We start from the raw sequence: 18,631 nt of genomic DNA, 5'->3' as shown, positions 1-18,631 counted from the left end.
GAAGTCTTACAATTCACCACGTTAAAGATTTGGATTCATGCTGAACGCTTGTATTGTTATTGTTATTATCATTTATCACCAGTGATTGATGGAGCGATGGGGGGGGGGGGGGGGGGGGGGCATTGCTGGGATGAAATTGTTGTGGTTTTATGGGTTGAGATTAATAAAAGACAAATTATAGAGAAGAAATGGGACAGTGAACATGTGCCGAGAAAGATAATGTTCCTGTTGAAACAGACAAAGAACAGACCACCTACTGCTCCTGTGTACGTGGGCGTGAGCGCTACAGGCCTGACTTCAGCAACGCTGGAGAGGAGGACTGATGGAGAGATAACTGAAGAGTTTTAAAGGCGACGGTTTGAAAGATGTGCTGCTGTTGTTGCTCTTCATGTGTTGTGAGGCGCAAACAGACACCGCACGTAAATCAGTGTTCAGTGATCTGATCATATCTTGACATCCTTTGACCAATTCTTGTTATTCAAAACAACCATTCTTGTAAATTGTAATTAAAACAGAAATAAGTTGTTCAGGTTTTCTATTTAAATATGTGAACTTTTTGCAAATGCAGTACACATATTAGTGAAAATCTATTTGGTAATTACATTGTGATTTTTATCTCTATCATAGCGAGATTAACACATTTTAATAATCTGACCTGTAGGGCTGCACATAAGCTTGAGTAATCAATGAATTATTAAATACATTATATTTTAAGAGTCTTTAAAAATTTTAATAGCACTTAAGCTTCATGAAATACTGATGAAAATGGAGAAAACCGTGAATGATTGCTGTTGATTGACATTTAAATATTGATTTAGGGTGTCATCAGATATATGATTAATGGGTGAAAGAGTAAATCAAAAATGTTGGCCTTTCAACAGTCACATGGGATTGTTCATCATTTGTTCAATGGCTTGAATAGTGTGAGTACTTCAATAATCTCTCCAAGCTAGTACTGGGGATGAAAATGAAAAACCAGTATCTTGCTGTGATATGTTGTTCACCAGCATGTCCTGTAAATCGGAGTAAAAAAGCACAATTAAACGTGACATTTTTAAGTCAAAGTTATGGGTTTTGTCTAGTTTCATGAATTCACCATGCATTTCAATGATGATCAATTTAGATTTGACCTGAGATGCTAGCACTTGTACTGGTAGAAAATGATAATGAGCTTTAACCGGAGAGGGTCTCACTGGAGACCTACCCGGTCAGGATTCATCTCTCTCAGGCTCGCAGTGTCCGCGCTCAGTCTTTCATGGACGTCACACGGTTTTATGTTCCCTGGGGGGAGCTCTCATTCCGCTGAGACACTGGAGATGCTATCAGGCCTCTGTGCGCTACAGCAGCAAAACTGCACTGGCACAGACACCAGTTGCCTTTCAGAAGGGCTTCAATTGTCTGTGTCCACTCGCTTCCAACAGGACTGTTCAGGACCGGTGGCTGTTTCCTTCATGTGTCCAGATTTGTCCAGCCTGGATAAATTCTGGTATTAAATGGGGGAAGAGAGGGGAATCTCAGTCTACACTGCCACAACAAGAGGGAGGGGGACTTTGATGAATAATGAGCTTGGGAACTACATCCTCATATCCATATTCCTGGTGATGACATGCTTAGTATTCTGTGTGTTATCCCTGTGTTAAAGAGGAAATGGACTAATAGTCTTTTCTGAATAATATCACTGGCTTAATGGAGCAGGGCCTCAGATGCATTATACTTTATGCTGAGATGTTTTCTCCAGTGAGAAACAACTGCTCTTGCACAGCATCATCCGTGTGTACGAGCAGTCCTCATCCTCACAGCTCGCTCTACTGAGAACACCAGTAGTGGCACTACTGTGCAAGGGGCCATCAGATATTCAGATATTCCTGTGATTTAGGTGCCATCTTAATAGCCTCGATGAGGCTTATTAACTGGGCCTCTCCGGAGCGTGATTAGCCTAATTTGCGGTGAAATAGGTTGTGTTGCTTCTCTGAGAACCTATCCTCTGGAGATACAGATGCATGTGTGTGTCTGTGTGTGTGTGTGTGCATGTGCATGCGAGCGGTAAACACCCTGTGCTCAGCAGTCTGTTAAATCCAGAAGGACCAGAACAGGTTGTCCCTGTGAAGCAGCGAGAGAGAAGAAACAGACGAGGATGCTCTTTCATCTGACCATCCTGAAAATACCACAGAGAGAGACAGATGAGAGAAGAAGAGAGAAGGTAGCTGTTGTTCAAAGACTTGCCTGCTCACTGGCATGGTAGTTAATATGGAGGAGATAGGGACAGAAAAACGGCCTTCAGTTCATTTTCCCACCATTACACAGAACTGCATATTGGATGCTTCAAATGAAAAACTGGGATAAAGACTTTGAAAAAATACTCACACCAAAATACCTGCATTTGTACTGTGAGCTGTTAATTGGGATAATAATGACACATTCTAAACCTAAAAACCCACATTCAGATCTGAAGAAATGGAAATAGAACATTCCATCACAGTTCTGACAACCCATCAGCTGGTTTGGGTTTAATGACAGGCCGTGTCCAGTCGGAGCTACAGGAGGAAGTGTGTGCTTCTGTTGCACTGAAGCACATCCATCCCACAGCGTGAGGGAACCAACAGCACAGAGCTCATACTTGATTCATGTAGTGAGCTTTGCTGGATCAATACTGCCTCTACAAAGGATCAGATTTATCCGTCATGGCCTTTTCCACTAACTGGCATTCTCCGGGCCTGGGGTGGGGCGGGGGTGCCATCTCCCAGCAGGTCGCTTTCTACTAAAATACTTTTTTTTTTAAACTGAGAAAAGAGAAAAAAGAACAAAAAGGTAATTGGTATGAATTTTTAAACAAGTCAAAATCAAAACATTTGACAGCGAGGGCCTGGTTTGATTGGAACATTGTCCTCTTTCTCCGATTTCCTTTACTCCACATTCCCATCCTCCGTTGAACTCAGTTTATCTTTCTGGGCATGTGGGCCCTGCACTCTGTAGTGTGCAGTGGAAGTAATTAATGGGATGATGCAGCACCGTTGGCTGTTGCATCTTGGACCATCACACCATATACATGTGCACACCCCTTTTTCTCTTTTGCTTGTTTTCCTCTATGAATTATGTTCCTACACATGCAGCCGTAGCAGCAGTGGATGCAACTCGGCCTTACAGGCATTTGTGTGTGTGTGTGTGTGTATGCGTGCGTGAGTGTGCGTGTGTGTGCGTGTGCGTGTGCATGCTTATGTGTGTGTGTGTGTTTTGCATAGTCGAAAAATGTTTTGGAAGATTTCATAGTATATTTGCCTTCCAGAGGCCTGCCCCACAGAAGCAATCCATAACTCTGTGGAACTCTTTGGAGAGCCAGCTGGTATTTATCTCCCCAATGCTGGGTATCTACTGAGGAGAGCTTAACTCCTACACCACAGAGCCTGCATCCTTCAACAACACAACCACAGGCAGCTGATACCCTGGGAGCAAAATAATAAACACAAGCAAGGCACAGAGACAATTCCAACCAGTGCCTTGTGATTTATGATGAAAAGGTGTTTAGAGGTCAAAGTTGTTGCACAGTTCCAGTGGAACATGGAATTTGTACTGCCACACACTGGAAGACTATGTATCTACGACAACACAAACACACAACTGAGTCGCATCGTGTGTGAATGTGTTTCCTGGGGAGGGATGTAAATCCTTAAAGCTGCATTTCAATTTCTCGTACTCAAAATAAGAGTTGAAGTAGGAAGTGTGTAATTGCAAAAAGAGATTTAGTTAAAAAATTCAGAGCGACACGTCTGCCCCTCGTGTTTAGTTGTTAATCGCTGAGAGCAGGGATTGTGAACACCTGGCCCGTCTCAATGCTTATCACAGCCAGTGATATTAGTGGCATGTCACTAAGTTGCAGAAGGATCTAGGAGGATTTAGCGACCATAATCAACAAATTAGAAACACACCATAGTGGGAATAAGAGATTTGGTTCCTGTGTATCTTGGCAATCGAGCTTGCCACCACGGAGCCATTTGCATATGTGGGTACGTGTATACATGCTGGGTTATATTTGCCCCGTCTCTTTGTCTGAGAGCTTGAGCACACAGCCCCCTCCAGTTCAGACAAAGACATGATTGCATATTCAACAGGCTGCAAATAGAAACTGAGGTATCACAGCTCCTCCTGTTAGCGGATGGACAATGACGAACGCCCTCAGCTACACTGTGATTAACTCGGATACTTCCACAACTGGCAAATGTTGAAATGTAAAGGCGTTTCAATACGAAATTCGAAAAAAGGTTCTGACTTTGATTCTGACAAACACTATTGGACCATATTCTCTGGCATTTACTTCATGCAATAATGTCAGGACTTAATCTTGAGTCACATGTACATTCACCGTCTTGCTGCTGTACAGAAGAGCAACAAATCTATTAATCTCAGCCAGAACATAGTGTCAATTCTTTTTGAGTAATGTTCACATCTTCAGTTGGAGGAAATGTGCTTGATAGGATAGGACGTATTGAGAGAAGGACAAACTTATTGCAGATTTACTGTGGTCAATTTTTCGCTAAAGGTATAATGTTAAGGCTCTCAGTATTTTGCACTCCTTTCACCAAGGCCATGACAGTCCCCTTATGAAAGCACATCAATTCTCTAGACTTTTATTTGTATCTGCACCAGATAGTACACACTCATAAATATCAGTCCTATAAACATGCCACGCTTTTTTTTAATCAGGACCCATGAATTATTCTCTGTAAAACGTTGAAAACTCGATCTCACAGTGTTACGGAAAGTGAAAAAAACAATCCTGGAACTGGCCCCTGATCTGGATCCAGACTAAAATGTAATGGTTTATCCCCTGAGCCACACCGCATCGTTCCACCAAGTTCCATCTGTCCAGTAGTTTTTATAATCCTACTAAGCAACAAACATAACCTCCTTAGCTGAGCTAATAATTATGTGTTACTAACCCTATAATACAATTGTACCAATATCTGAAGTGCTGCTCTAAATTACCACCTGGTTCTGAAAAACAAGCAACATGAATTTCCTCATCTATAAATCAAACACCGGTACAGTTTCCAGACATCAGGACCTTAACCTCCCCGATCTGCCCCTGTGATCTTCCCTCAGGAATAAAAGGGCTGCCGGAGCTTTATCACTGAAAAATGTGATGAACAATGACAGAAGAGAGGTTTGATAAAAAAAAGTGCCAAGCGAAGGAAAAAAATAAGCAGAACCGGATTAAAATAACAATAGAGCGTTTTTGCTAATGGTCCTTTTTGAGCTTCTGCCACAATACGATACTGTGTGAGAGAATTACAGTGGATAAGAAAGGTGCTGATGTGTCTGAAGACGTCCTAATGCTTTGCATGCTGCACTGTGTGACAACGCTCCTATTTGAAAACAGAAGCATGCTTTCGTTTTTTTTTTTGCTCTCAACTTATTAACACACATTAAGGCCTGCAGACAGTTGTGATGAATGAGGTCCTGATTTCTTTTTGTGAATAATTCACTTTTGAGTCTGGCAAAATGAGAAGCGCTACTTCCAACATTGTGCGAAAGTTTGCTTTCAGTGTCGTAACAGATTCTATTGTGTCCAGGACTGCGGGCCAGGTGCCAGTTAAAATGAGTTTTAAATGGAATAAAAGGGACCGTGTAGCCTCATAATTCATAAATATCCAATATGCAGCACGATTCATCAGCTTTGCAGAGAATTGCTTTCAGCATTTTGTATTCTTGCGGACATTTTCAATTTGCTGTATCATTAACAGTTTATTGAGTTTATTGGACTGGAAAGGCGGCCCTGTCATATTTTTCATGTGAATAACACATTTCTCTGAGGAGCTGGGCCTTTCTAATGGCTGTTTGTTTTTCTTAAATGACAGTCGGGTGTTTCGTTCACAGTTTAAGCACGAGCTCTCTCCCCTGTGTGGATTTTACTATCGTGGGCAAGTGGAGATGATTCCAGTCAATTTAGGATTATATCTCAAGAGATCACAACATTATACTAGACAGCATACTGATCCACATGTGAGGCGTCAGTGATCCATGCATCAGAGTAACCAGGGTTTTGAGATGAGGTCAAGACAACCTCACAAGATACTGTAGCATCCATTAGCACATTGGACCACCATGATCAGCAATTACTTGTACAGTTGGGACATGTTTCACACCAGCATTGTATATGCAGTTTTTTTTAAACACAAGTAAACACCCATTAAAAAAAGCACGTCACTGCTTTCCCTCTGCCCGTTTGCCTTTCTTGTTTCCCCCCCCCCGGTGAGTCCTGATCGACAGCACAAATGCACTGGAAAAAAACAATGTGTTGGGAGAAGTGGGAAACACAGCTCACATCAGAAGAAAGCCCCATGGAGACCAGTGACAATGTTACCGTGGTTACCCTGTGGTTCTATCTTTTACCTCAGTCCCTCTTTTAAGATCAAGGGCGAATTAATGGTTTTCGATCGCTTGCATCTTGCACGATACGAAGAAAGAAATTGATGATGCACGGTGTTACCAAGATGTAAAAAAACAATAAGTACATGAATGTTTATTGCTGTTTACGCCCAGCGCCCGGAGGTTCAATGTGCATCACAATGTCGTGCAGGAAAAGGGGAAGCGTCAGCATCTAGGTTGCTGAAATACAGAAGAAATTAGCAAGTTCACCCCGGCGTCACTTTTCCATCCCTGCTGATTGGAGCACATTATCGGTGAAACATCAGATGCAGATTCAGTAAAGCAGTAAGCAACACTCAGGAAGAACATTGCTTTATACTATAGGTCTTGGAGGTCAGTTCTCTGGGCACACAGATGATGTGAGATTAGAAAACTTTCCAAAGAGCTGGAAACAAATATGGGGCCGCTACAAATAAGGCAGAGTTAGTTCGCTCCCTCTGTGGTTTTATGTGTTTGCTGTCCCGAGCGTGTCAGTGAAGAAGAGGAAGGAGCACATGAAAGACAGGTGGATTAAGAGCAGCAGAATAGTCAGGGAGCTCGTTGAATTGAAGCTTCTCCTCACTCCCCTTCGAGACCTTTTTTTTTTCTTCTTAAGTGTTTCACGTTTTCTCGGTAACCTAAAAGTCACAAATGTCCCCATGCAGCACTTTCACCAGCTTTATCCCACACGTACACACAGGCAATAAAGCAGCACTGCAAAATATGTTTCAATAAGTCTGTGTCAAATTGAATGCCAATCTAACCAATATGTACAGTATATTGGTTAGATTGGATGCAGTACTTTACCCCTGATGCTGGTCAAATTTCTATTATAGGTCTGATAACTGATGCCTGTCAATTCTACTGATCTTTATGATGTTCGTAGCAGCACCTGACAATCTGACTGTAAATAAAATAACTTTCTGAGATTGTCAGTTTAATATGCATTGTGGAAGTTAAAGTTTTATTATCAGCAGCAAAACGTAGTTAAATTATGAAAATACAAGGGTATTTTGGCCCAATTGACTAATATATAATATATATGACATCATTATATTTGATTGTTTTTTTTCTAATTTATAAAAAAAATCTGTAAAATGAAAACGTGAGATATTTAGAAGATGCCCATGCTGATTATTTTTGATTGTAGTTTTGGAGTTGAAAAAGTGTAATACCGGAATGGAAAGTAAGGTACAAGTACCTCAACATTTTACTTAAGTATAGTACTCGGGTAAATGTGCACAGCCACTTTCCACCACTGATTTTAAAAGGTACTCTACCATGTGCTGCAGGTTCAGTTCCATTTGTTACCAGTATTCAACAGTCCCTGTTCTAATTTGGACTAATTTGATCCTCAAAACGTAGACATTTTTATAACTCTTGTCTGACTCTGACTGTGCTGTTCAATATTTCCTCCGGCGTTAGTATTTGGCTCAGGGCAAAGATTTTGGGAAGCGACTTGCAGTTGCAGCCAAACCCCACCGGGTGAGACAGTCATGACAAGCTTGGGCTTCCACCCAGTCCTTGTAATTTCTGACCACTGAATCTGTCAGTCTCTCATCCGACCTCTAAAGAAGCAAAGGGTTTGGAAGAAAAGTCTGTCTGAGGCGAGCGGCGTGCTCTCTTTTCTGCTCATTCAACAGGGAAAACTTGATTTACTGAAAAATTTGAAGCTCCAATGGAGTAGAAAATGTGCAATAAAAAGTAAAGTAATCTGTTTTCTGTCCTTTTCTGCTGAAAAAAACAAACAATATATTTCTCCATTTGTAAATTAAATTTGGACTTTAACCGATTGTTATACACACTTCAGAACACATTGCCATTCCTGATTATATTGATTGTAGCTTTGTTTGTAGTGCTTCTCTTAAAAAAAGAGCTGCAGTGAAGTTCAAATGTTTAGAGCGTCCCTACTTGAGTCTGTCTCGACTTTACAGCACATCTCTGCCGCCCTCCTCTTGAAACCAGAGATTATTCTAGGTCAAACTCTCTTAAAGCCACACGCTGGAATTAATGGAAGTGGGAAGGGCAGAGAAGGACTGTTATCATGCCCTCATTTTCTCAATATGCTGCAGGCGAGGCAAAATAAATATATAAATGTTTTCCCACACTAAACCCAGAGGGGTCAGAGCAATTTCCACGAGATGCGAATTTATGTTTTCTATAGGACAGCAAGGCAATTACCAGTATATTAAAGGCGTTGGCAAAAAGTAAGAGTGATGTGAGTGTGTGTTTCAGGGTTGGTTCATGTTTACTTTAGAGGTCAGTTTAGTCTTTGGACATTGGACAGCACAGCTCACAAAGGCAGATGCTAAGACACGATGAGCCATCCTCTATAATGCAAAGCTCAGGTCAGTTACCTCAGTGTGACAGTGCATGATGTCATTGATGTACTGTACATCCATCAGTCTCAGTTGAGTGAGCAGTGATCTGCCGAGCAGAAGATGCTTGTGCTTCCTGCTGGAGAGAGGTCCTTGCGACATGGATTTTACTTTCCGCAATCAGCAATAATATGTCAGATTTTCAAAAATCTGTCATAGCTGTAGATTTAGTCAAATAACTGTACTATATTTTATTGATAGCTGAGTGTAGAGCATCTGGGTGAATTGACAGACACAAATAAATAATAATACAAATAATAAATAATACACTGTCAATAGATAACACTTGAATAGTAAAATCATACAGTCATACTTTCACTTTATTAAATTTGCTGTCCAACCCTAATGGTTCCAAGATCATTTCCAGAGTGGGTTTTCCACTAAATAGAAGGTCGACCGCTCAATCCCAGTCTCCAATGATTGACCATTGCATGCTTAAGTGTCCTTGAGCAAGATACGGAAACCCAAATTTCTCCTGACAGCTTTGCCAGCAGTGTATGATTGATGTATGATAGAGAAAGTGCTGCACACAGGTGCACTGTGTGAATGTGTGTGTGAATGGTTGAATTGAAAAACAAGAAAAGTGCTGTATAAAAACAGACCATTTACCATATGTAAAAAAAATAAAAGAACACAGGCCATTGCATTTGAGAATAATTTGATCTTTAAAAAAAGTCAAGGGTTGTAAGCAAACCATTTTTGTATTGTATCATGTTGTATGGTTTTCTAAATCACATTGACATTTGCAATAAGCAAGAATTTAAATAAAAACTCATATCATTCAACAACATCTTGTGTAGTTTGATCATTTAAAATGCACTTTTTAAGACTCAGTGCTATTTTTTCTCACTATTCCTGATTAAGTGACCATTTTCCATTTCCCACATATGTTTTATATAGTGGGTCTGAGACCACATTGTAAATCTGTCATATTTTTTAATAAAACTGGACTTTTTCAGAAAGTTTGATTATTCAAAAGAATTTAAAAACACAATACAGTTACGACGTGCAAGTCGTAACCTACAGCCAATTTAGGGCATTAACCAACCTGACTGATGACACTTAGATAGATTTGATCTCTTGTTCAAGTACGTCAACGTTCATCAAATGTCACCTGTTATAAATATGGCTGTGCCTCAAGTTTCCAGCACATCATTGTTGTCTAAGGAGGAAAAATCTGAAAATGTATAGCCTGTTTGTGTGTGTGTGTGTGTGTGTGTGTTGCCAGTGGGGTCCAATCTGCACTCCTGTGTGCACTGCCCTCACAGTGAGTCATCTGGAAGAAGAGAAGTGTCCTTGTTCTATGGCCTGGATGTTATCAGAGAGTTTTTACGCCCCACAGGGGTAAGACTGCCACACAGCTTCTTCCCTGTTCTTTCTTTTCTTTCTCCATCTCTGTCGCTCTCATAGGGTAATGCAAATGCATACTCTGTAACCCCCCACCCGTCCCAGCTCTATTTTAAGAAGCTTCTCCCCAGTGTGAACGGGCTGTGCTTAGGGCTGGCAGAATCAGGGAAGGTGGAATGAATGAAAACACATTGTATGCGCTCCAACCAGCATACCACTGTCTCTCTATGTATTCTTAATCCATGACCTTTTAAAGTTGTTCAGCCTAGCAACACATTTACTGGAGATACTTAATAGTAGATCACAAAGTGTATGTATGAATTTAAAGAAAGACATAACCAACCCACACATCCCCCTCAAGGCTTTTAAGGAGAGCAATGGCACTGTATGGTTAAACAGACAACTTAGCTATAAATAACATCTCACACAATGATCCACACAGGCACTGGAAGCCGGAAACATGTGTCTCCGCTGACACTATCAAAGAAAAGATGAACATTCTGTTCTTACAGAGCTTCCCAATAGTCTATATAAAGTACATGGTGTTACTGTGAATAGATGCTTGATAAATATTTTTTTTTATTACATTTTCATATTGGATGAAAACATATGCATAATTTCCCTCATGTTCTACTCTATTAGAATTAACTGTAACTGTAAGTTATGCACATGTAGAAACTCTGGGTTCACAGTTCCCTCCCGTCTAAAGCAGAATTAGGACCTTAAAATTATCTCCACTGTAAACATAGCCACTGTCGAGCGGCTGATGAGCTAATCCTCACTGTGCTGAAACCAGCAGTCTGTTTGGCTCTGTTCAAGTGTTTGGTTAAGCCCAGAGGCTTCACTCTCTGAAAGTGGTGATGATACAACAGTTGAACACAAAAGCATGAATCACGGGTAGGTGGAGAATTCCTTCATGGTTTGTTGTTGAAGGGATCTTTTTCTATGAAAAGAAGTACGCAGGAAAAGCCCCCCACGTCTCTGCAAAGTAAATATTCTACGTGACCACTGGCAACTAAACACCACCGAATATTCGCAGTCAGTAGTGTAGTACAGGGGTATACGCAGGTCTATGGAGTATCCCCCCCTTATTTCCAATCAGCATAGCATATATCCACTTTTAAATCGCCTGTTGTGCATATCACAAGTTTCCTTCCAGGCAATTTGATCCTAGGACAGCGAAAGCATCACACAAGCCTTTCTCTGCATCTGATTGGTGAGTGATGACAAGAAGTCAGAGTAAGCCAATCAGAGGCCGAGTAGGGGTGGGTCATGTCTGTGTTTGTCTTGCTGGTAAAAAGAAAATCCCCTGCTCTTTACCTGACCTCCTGATTAACCGAACTCATTACAAAAACGCAGCTAAATTTGACCTTGAAGGAAATTCAAAAATGAAGCGAACAACCCAAACAAAGATGCTGATGGTGACAGAGATTTTATCTTTTGTATAACGATTTAAAGTGAAGACGTCAACCATGGTTCCATAGACGACTGAGTGGCCTCAAAATGCATCATGTAGTTACATCCCCCTGGAGTCTGTGGGCCAGTATTGATGCCAAATCTGCATCAGAATTAAGTGACAATTTGAACCATCACTGGGTGAACTAAATATGCAAGAGTAATTTTACATGTCACTATTTATAACCCACAACGTTTATCCTTTGCTTGATGGGCTTAAAAAAAAAAATAAGTATACCCACTTCTTCAAGCACCACTACACCACTGACCGCAGTATCGCACATACAGTGGTTACTGAATCCCTGTCCGTGGCCCTGGCTGTATACATTTGGCAGTGACGTGCAGCATGGAGGGGATTTGTCGGCTCATTACTGTTTGTGCTTTCACAACATGGCGACTTTGCATTTCCGTCGCCTGACTTACAAACACCCCTGTTGAGATCAAATGAAGTAATGGATTAGAGTTTAATGCATGTGTCTCCTTACGTCCTTGTGTCGGGGGGGAAATGAATAAGGTTGTATGCCTGCAGCTAAGGAGCACCTCAAAATGTCTCACACCGTCTCTGCCAAAAATCTTTGTCTTTTAAAGCATTACTTTTACTGCGATAAAGAAAGCAGGCAGTAACATTTTTTGGCAAATTCATCTCAAATTTACTGCATGTAATTTATTATAAAGACTCCAGAAAGCTGATGCATGTAGTAGTCTGTCAAGTCCGTAAAAAACAAGTTTGTTGTTGGGATGTGACCTGCCTGTGTATGCTCATAAAGTCTCATTTTAACCTCTCGCTGTTTCTGTTTGGACCCACCAGAGAAAAACACCCACTGCTGCATGAAAGTTCATGAACTACAGTTGGCGAACCTTTTCCCCGCAGGATCTTTTTATTTTTTTTATACCAAGGGCCGTTTATAGAAGTGTGTGGGAGAGACATGGATACCATAGTTCAATGTGTAAACGCTCCCATCAATTGCTAGTGCCACCCTGAATAAATAACTTCTGTACTCTGATATTGTTAACTTGAGGCTGAGATGCAGCACTTCTTCCAGGGCAGGGAAAACCCCACTGAGAGGTTAAAAAAAGCCAACCTCTGATTCAGTCTAAATCCTGCCTGGCAGATTGCGTCTGGCATCACACGCAGCTTTTCAGCTGAGGTGGAGTCACCTTCAACAAGGCACTTTTCAATGACTGGAAAATGATGTGTACTCAGTGGCAGGGCTGCCGGGACCATGCTGATAGAATTTGGGTTTATGGCAGCAAGGGGACGCGGGGTGTGGGGATTGAAGGAGGCATGCCTTCTTCACCTCCCTCAGGTGGGAGGCCCATCTGCTGAGGCTTCACTTCTGCAAACTCCCAAGAAGTTCTAATTAAGACCTACTTCGCACAAGTGATCACAGTGTGATGATGACACAAGAAGTGGGCCAGAGGTGCAGTGCAGGAGACAATTATTAGGTGCAATATCTGATTAGCTGCAGAGATAATAGTTTTGTTCTACTGGGTCTAAGATGATGCAAAGGAGTTCACGGAGTCAGATAATCCTTCATCGACCGCTTGTACTCACTAGAAAAAAGGCTTTTGGCTCTAAATTTAGACTTTTTTTTTTCAATCCCAAGTGTAGCGCTGCTTTAATGTATTCTTAACTGCTGTGCCACTTTTTGTTAAGGATGACATCTTGTGATTACTAAAACATGGAGGCTCTGTGAATCATTTTAGAAAGGCTTCAGATGAGCCTTTAAAGTTGACCTCGTTCACACAGACTGTATCCTGCCCTTTGTTTCTTTGCTTATCTTGGCCCCACTGGCACATGGGTTGCAGAACTGCTCTGCATAATAGCCTGCACAGCACTCGACTGCTTTGATCTTCTGCGGGGGGAGAGCAGAATCATCAGCTCCTGGGCGTTGCTGGTCTTTTTCAAGAAGCTTGACATGACCCAAGCATTAGGTACATGTATGGTATGCTTTTGCGTTTCTATAATATAAAGTTATGCCTGTAGTCAATCAAAGAAAATATGACGTCATCTTTGAGCAATCCCATTAATTGGTTTTGGGTAGAGAGAAAATCAGCACAGTTCCTACAGATCATTTAAATAGGCACTATGCACTAAGTGAATTGATTATATATAAATGTATAGAATTTGCTGCATATTAATTTTAACTTTATTAGTAAACCTAACATACTGAAATATGCCACTTCTGAGAGAGATGATGGATTATCCTAACGCAGACAAGTTAGTTCACCGTTTTATTACTTATGACTCATGTTGGCTCCTCAGCTGTGATATGCAAATTGCTGCTTGCTCATCTTGTTAATCAGTTAGTCTGAGCCGTCTCCTTTAGATTGGGTTGAGTTATGTAACAATTCTGTTCTAATCAGCACTTTACTCCATATCAATACAACACTGGTGATTGTCTGACCAAATACTCATTAGTAGGACGAGAGCATAACAAAATTTCAACCAGTCCAATGGGAAACTGCAGCCCTAGAACCAATAGTAACTACAATTTTATATTCCAGTCCTAAACACGATGAGAATATGAATAACCTCGAGGGCGCTATGAAGTCAGTGGATGGCTGATAAAAGAAAGGGCCACATATATAAATAATAAATACCATCTCTGAAGGAAGACAAGGGTTACGATCTATACCATCATCACCAAGCCTGACATCCTGCACTTAGGTCATGTGATTATACCAAGTCAGTTTCATTAGCTAATAAGACTGAGACAAGGCTGAAAAATCAGGTATGTGTGTTCTTCAGTGAAAATCATTTTTGTGTATTTTGTACATACTGTTTCCTTGCTCACTCAACCGAAAAAATGTGTTTTATTAGATATGAGATCATAATAAAGCTGAGATTGTGAAATGATAAATCATCCGTTTACAGACTCTGCGACTGCTATGAATCATTATTTTTCATGTGTCTCATTTGTTAGTAAAATTAATATCTTGAGTAGACAAAAAAAGCAATCAGAAACCGTCACTTTGACAAACATCTTGAACTATTTTATAGAACAGTTTATAGAACAAAAAGGATAAATCCAAGATGTAGCTGTAGCTGCTGCTGATTAATCTACAGTGAAAATAATAATAGATGCAAGCATATAATATTCAACATAGCAGAAAGTATTCATCAGTAACAGTAATGTTACATTGGTGCTTCATATTCAGCTGTTAATGCCTGATCGACTGGCCTGAATATACATTAGATCTATAGTGAATGATGCAGTGAGACGTGTGTGATCCTCTATGAATTAGCATTTGCACATATAAAGATTAGTCAGCTTTGCATCAGATCACTGATGACTACATACATACACATGATGTGAGTCATACAGTGACTGACTTAATACACAGAGAATCCTGCTTTGCTTTAATAAGTAGAAAATGATACTGGATAGAGAAAAAATAGTTTTGATGCTTAACCTTGAATAAGATTAAGAAGGACTCCTCTGTCATCATGTTATTATTGGGGTTGGGCTTTTATATATATATATTTTTTTCCGATACCTGGCTCAATTGATACTTTTAAAAAGGTACCAGTGCCAATCGTGCCAGAACCGATACTATTTTGCGTAAAAAGGCACAAAAATCTAGCGATGAAGTTAAAATGTAACATTTTAAGTGTGAACAGTTAATGTTTACTTTAAACTGGGCGGCTGTGGCTGAGTGGTAGAGCGGTCAGCAGTTTGATTCCCAGTCTTTCCCACCTGCCTGCCGAAGTGTCCTTGGGCAAGATGCTGAACCCCGAATTACACCTGATAGAACAAAAAAAGTGCTGCTAATAGATGCACTGTCTGAATGTGTGTGTGTGAATAGCAAACTTTAATGTAAAGTGCTCTGAGTGGTCATCAAGACTAGAACATTTCTATGAATAATTAAAAAAATTACATACTAAAAAGACTAACCTATTACAATAATTTAATACTTAATAACAGTTTCAGCGCTTAATTAATACAATAAAATATTCAAGCTCCAAACTCATCATCAATTGCGTCCCCAATGCCGAGGCCAGGGACGTCCATGCTCCCAGCTGATGTGCTTGTCATGGGGTCACACAATGCAGGGCAACTATTTCAGGTCATAGTTCAGGCCCTGCAATGAGACACCAGAATTGGAGTTGTGGTCGTCAATGAACTACTGCCTATAACCCTATTCGTTTTCATAACAGCTTGGTTTTAACACCTAACCAGGTCTTATTCAAACCAATTCACACTCTGTTGGGAATTTTCTGCTTACTTGAATCACATTATCAGAGCTGGGAGTGTTTGATCCCGTAAATCCCACATAAATTTACAGAGTGCAGACACAGTGATCCTCTAACTGCACAGTGTAGACAACCTTTTGCTGTCACGAAGCAATATAGCAGAGGAGCTGGGTGGGTGGTTGGTTGGTTGGGGGGGTGCTGGGTAATTATTTCATTAAGAGCGCCTTAGTCATTGTGCTGCTGGGAAGAAAAGCACTCTGCTGCTGGTCTGGCTGAATGCGCACATCATGAAAGAGTGGAAAAGTTTGAAATCGGGCAACACTTCAACAGCAGTAGAGCTCTTCACATGTCAACAATGTGACATGTGAGGTGTAGACAAAGTCTCTCCCAAGCAAAGTGATCTTCAAGGCAGATGTATGAACGGCCTTTTTTCTTTAATCCTCTAACTCTCTGCTCAAGCATTTGATTCAGGACTTTGCTGTGAGTCTTTCACACACTTCAAAGGCTACTTTTCATTTTGGTCTTTTGATGGCGTTATGCTGGTTATGTGAGGTTTCCAATTTCAAGGGCAGGTAAATGGTATTAAGTACTGTATGCAAAGGATTACTCAGCCATTCCCCCCCCCCCCCCCCCCTCCTGTTTGCACACCAGCACAGTGTGGGTTTTGAAGAGGAAAGTGACAGGGAATCAGTAAAAAAAGTCCACTTGTTTGCAGCATTAGCGTGACGGACAGTGTGTGCTCTAGCCACCAACAAACCCTCCAGGTCTAAATCTTATATTAAAGTTTATATTTTTAAAAGTTTTTATCCCTGTGTGCAAGTCTGCACTTTTTGGACAGCACTTTTTTGGCCATAGGCATGTTGTTAACATTGTTGCAGAATGTTGTTCCGTATGACTAACACTAAAATGCAATTTAGCTGTATAAATCAGAGCTTGAGTCATATGCCAATGATATTTTAATAAAGCGGGGGACCCTAATTATGTACTGCAGACTGCGGTTGTCAACCGTGAAGTTCATGTGTTTAATTTGGAGTGCCTGTCAAGGACTAATCCTAACCCCCCTGACAGTGGCATTTGTAGGAAGCTGCAGAATAAGTTGGAAGTAGATTTACTGAATATAGTACAGCTTAAACTGGCACTGAAGAGAGAGAGAGAGAGAAGTCAAGCTTGGTGAACCCTCCTCCAGCGCTTTTTCGTATTTGGACTGAGAAGTATAATCCAAATATATTGCTCCGAAATATCACATCTTACACATACTGTTACATCACTAGGTCTCTATTGAGCCTCTACATAGCTGGAGTTTGTTAAAGGGCAGCAGAAACATACATTGCACACACACACACACACACACACATGCAAGCACGCACACATTTGGTGATATGGAACACATAAGGAACAACAGTGTAGATTTAGCCAGTGTTGGGGATTTACCTAGCCCCTCAGTGGTGAACATGTTGCTTATTCTGCATCATAGAGCTGTGTGTGCGGTCTTCTCTCTTTTATTCTTTCTTCTTCTCTCCATCTTTCCTTTTCTTCACGACCACAACATCTGACGATCGCTATGTGCCTCACTAAGAGCAGAATTTTTTGCCACTATCCTTGATCGAACACTACATTAACTTCCTTTCATTGTAGACAACCAAACCAAAAACTTATCCAAAGACCTTAACTTGCCTTAACCAGTAACTCAGAAATTACATTTTCCCTCATTAGGACCAAGCCTTGGTCCCCATGAAGTGCACTGGTCCTCACAAGGTCAGTGTTAAGGCCGGCGCATGCTTCTGCAACTGCGTCGACGGCTTTTCACGCAGCTTTGTCGCAAGACTCTTTGTCATTCATGCTTCCCCAAGCTTCCCCAAGCGCTGCGCGTCTTATAAAGTAATTCCCCGCCAGAACACTAGGCGGAGTAATGTTTTTTGTCGAAGACGACCTTAGAGACGCCTTCTTTCTTTTTCGTCAATTGTTTATTTACATAGCCACTGCAGCTACTCGTAGCCTTTTTCTGGCGAACAAATCCGCCAGTCAGTGATACAAGTTATCATACTATCGGATCTCTTCTGCCAAACGCTCTTCTATTTGGTCCATATTCGTTCTTCTAAATCTTCCGTGATTTCTGCCGGTATAATGGGGCATGAAACCGGAAACTAGACTTCGGACGGGATGTAGTAAGCAGAACAATCACAAGCCTTGCGGGCTGCGTGAAGCTCACGTCGCTTTGTCGTATAGTTAGAAAAATTGGGCGACACACGTAAGCACGTAAGGACAGATACATAAGCACGTAAGGGGCCCGGAAGGGCTCTTGCGCTTGCAGGCCCGTGAAAACGCAGAAGCATGCACCGGCCTTTAGTGTCAACAAAAATAAGTACACACATACACAACCACACACACATTCATTTACAAGTATTCTACTGAACACAATACAGTCTGTCATTGTCTTGGTGGAAATGCACTAGTGTGTGTTAGTTTGTGTAATTGGATGCTGGACACTGCAGGAGTGTATATGCGTGTGATGCAGTGAGATTTCGGTTTGTGTCTGTGAGCAGAAGCCCTGGCGGCCTCTTTCATCTGCTGTCTGTCAACTGCAGGTTAGAAACATCACTCAGGCTCATCTTAACCTGACCTTCACACCGAGTCCTCCAGGCCAACAGAGATGCTAATTAGCGGTTCCCTCCTCAACCTCACAAAGTAATTGTACGTTCGGATCTGGAATGGCATTGGCATACTGAGATCTGGGACTTGAATATAGCCCCTTGGATCACTCAATCCTGCCTATATACTACATATAAACATGCTTAAAGTAAACTTTAACGTTGTCCAGTTCTCCAATGAACATATGCACAGGAATATTCCC

This window comes from Pleuronectes platessa, chromosome 6, assembly GCF_947347685.1.
Source record: "Pleuronectes platessa chromosome 6, fPlePla1.1, whole genome shotgun sequence".
NCBI classification, from domain to species: Eukaryota; Metazoa; Chordata; class Actinopteri; order Pleuronectiformes; family Pleuronectidae; genus Pleuronectes; species Pleuronectes platessa.
This window is presented reverse-complemented; position numbering follows the sequence as displayed.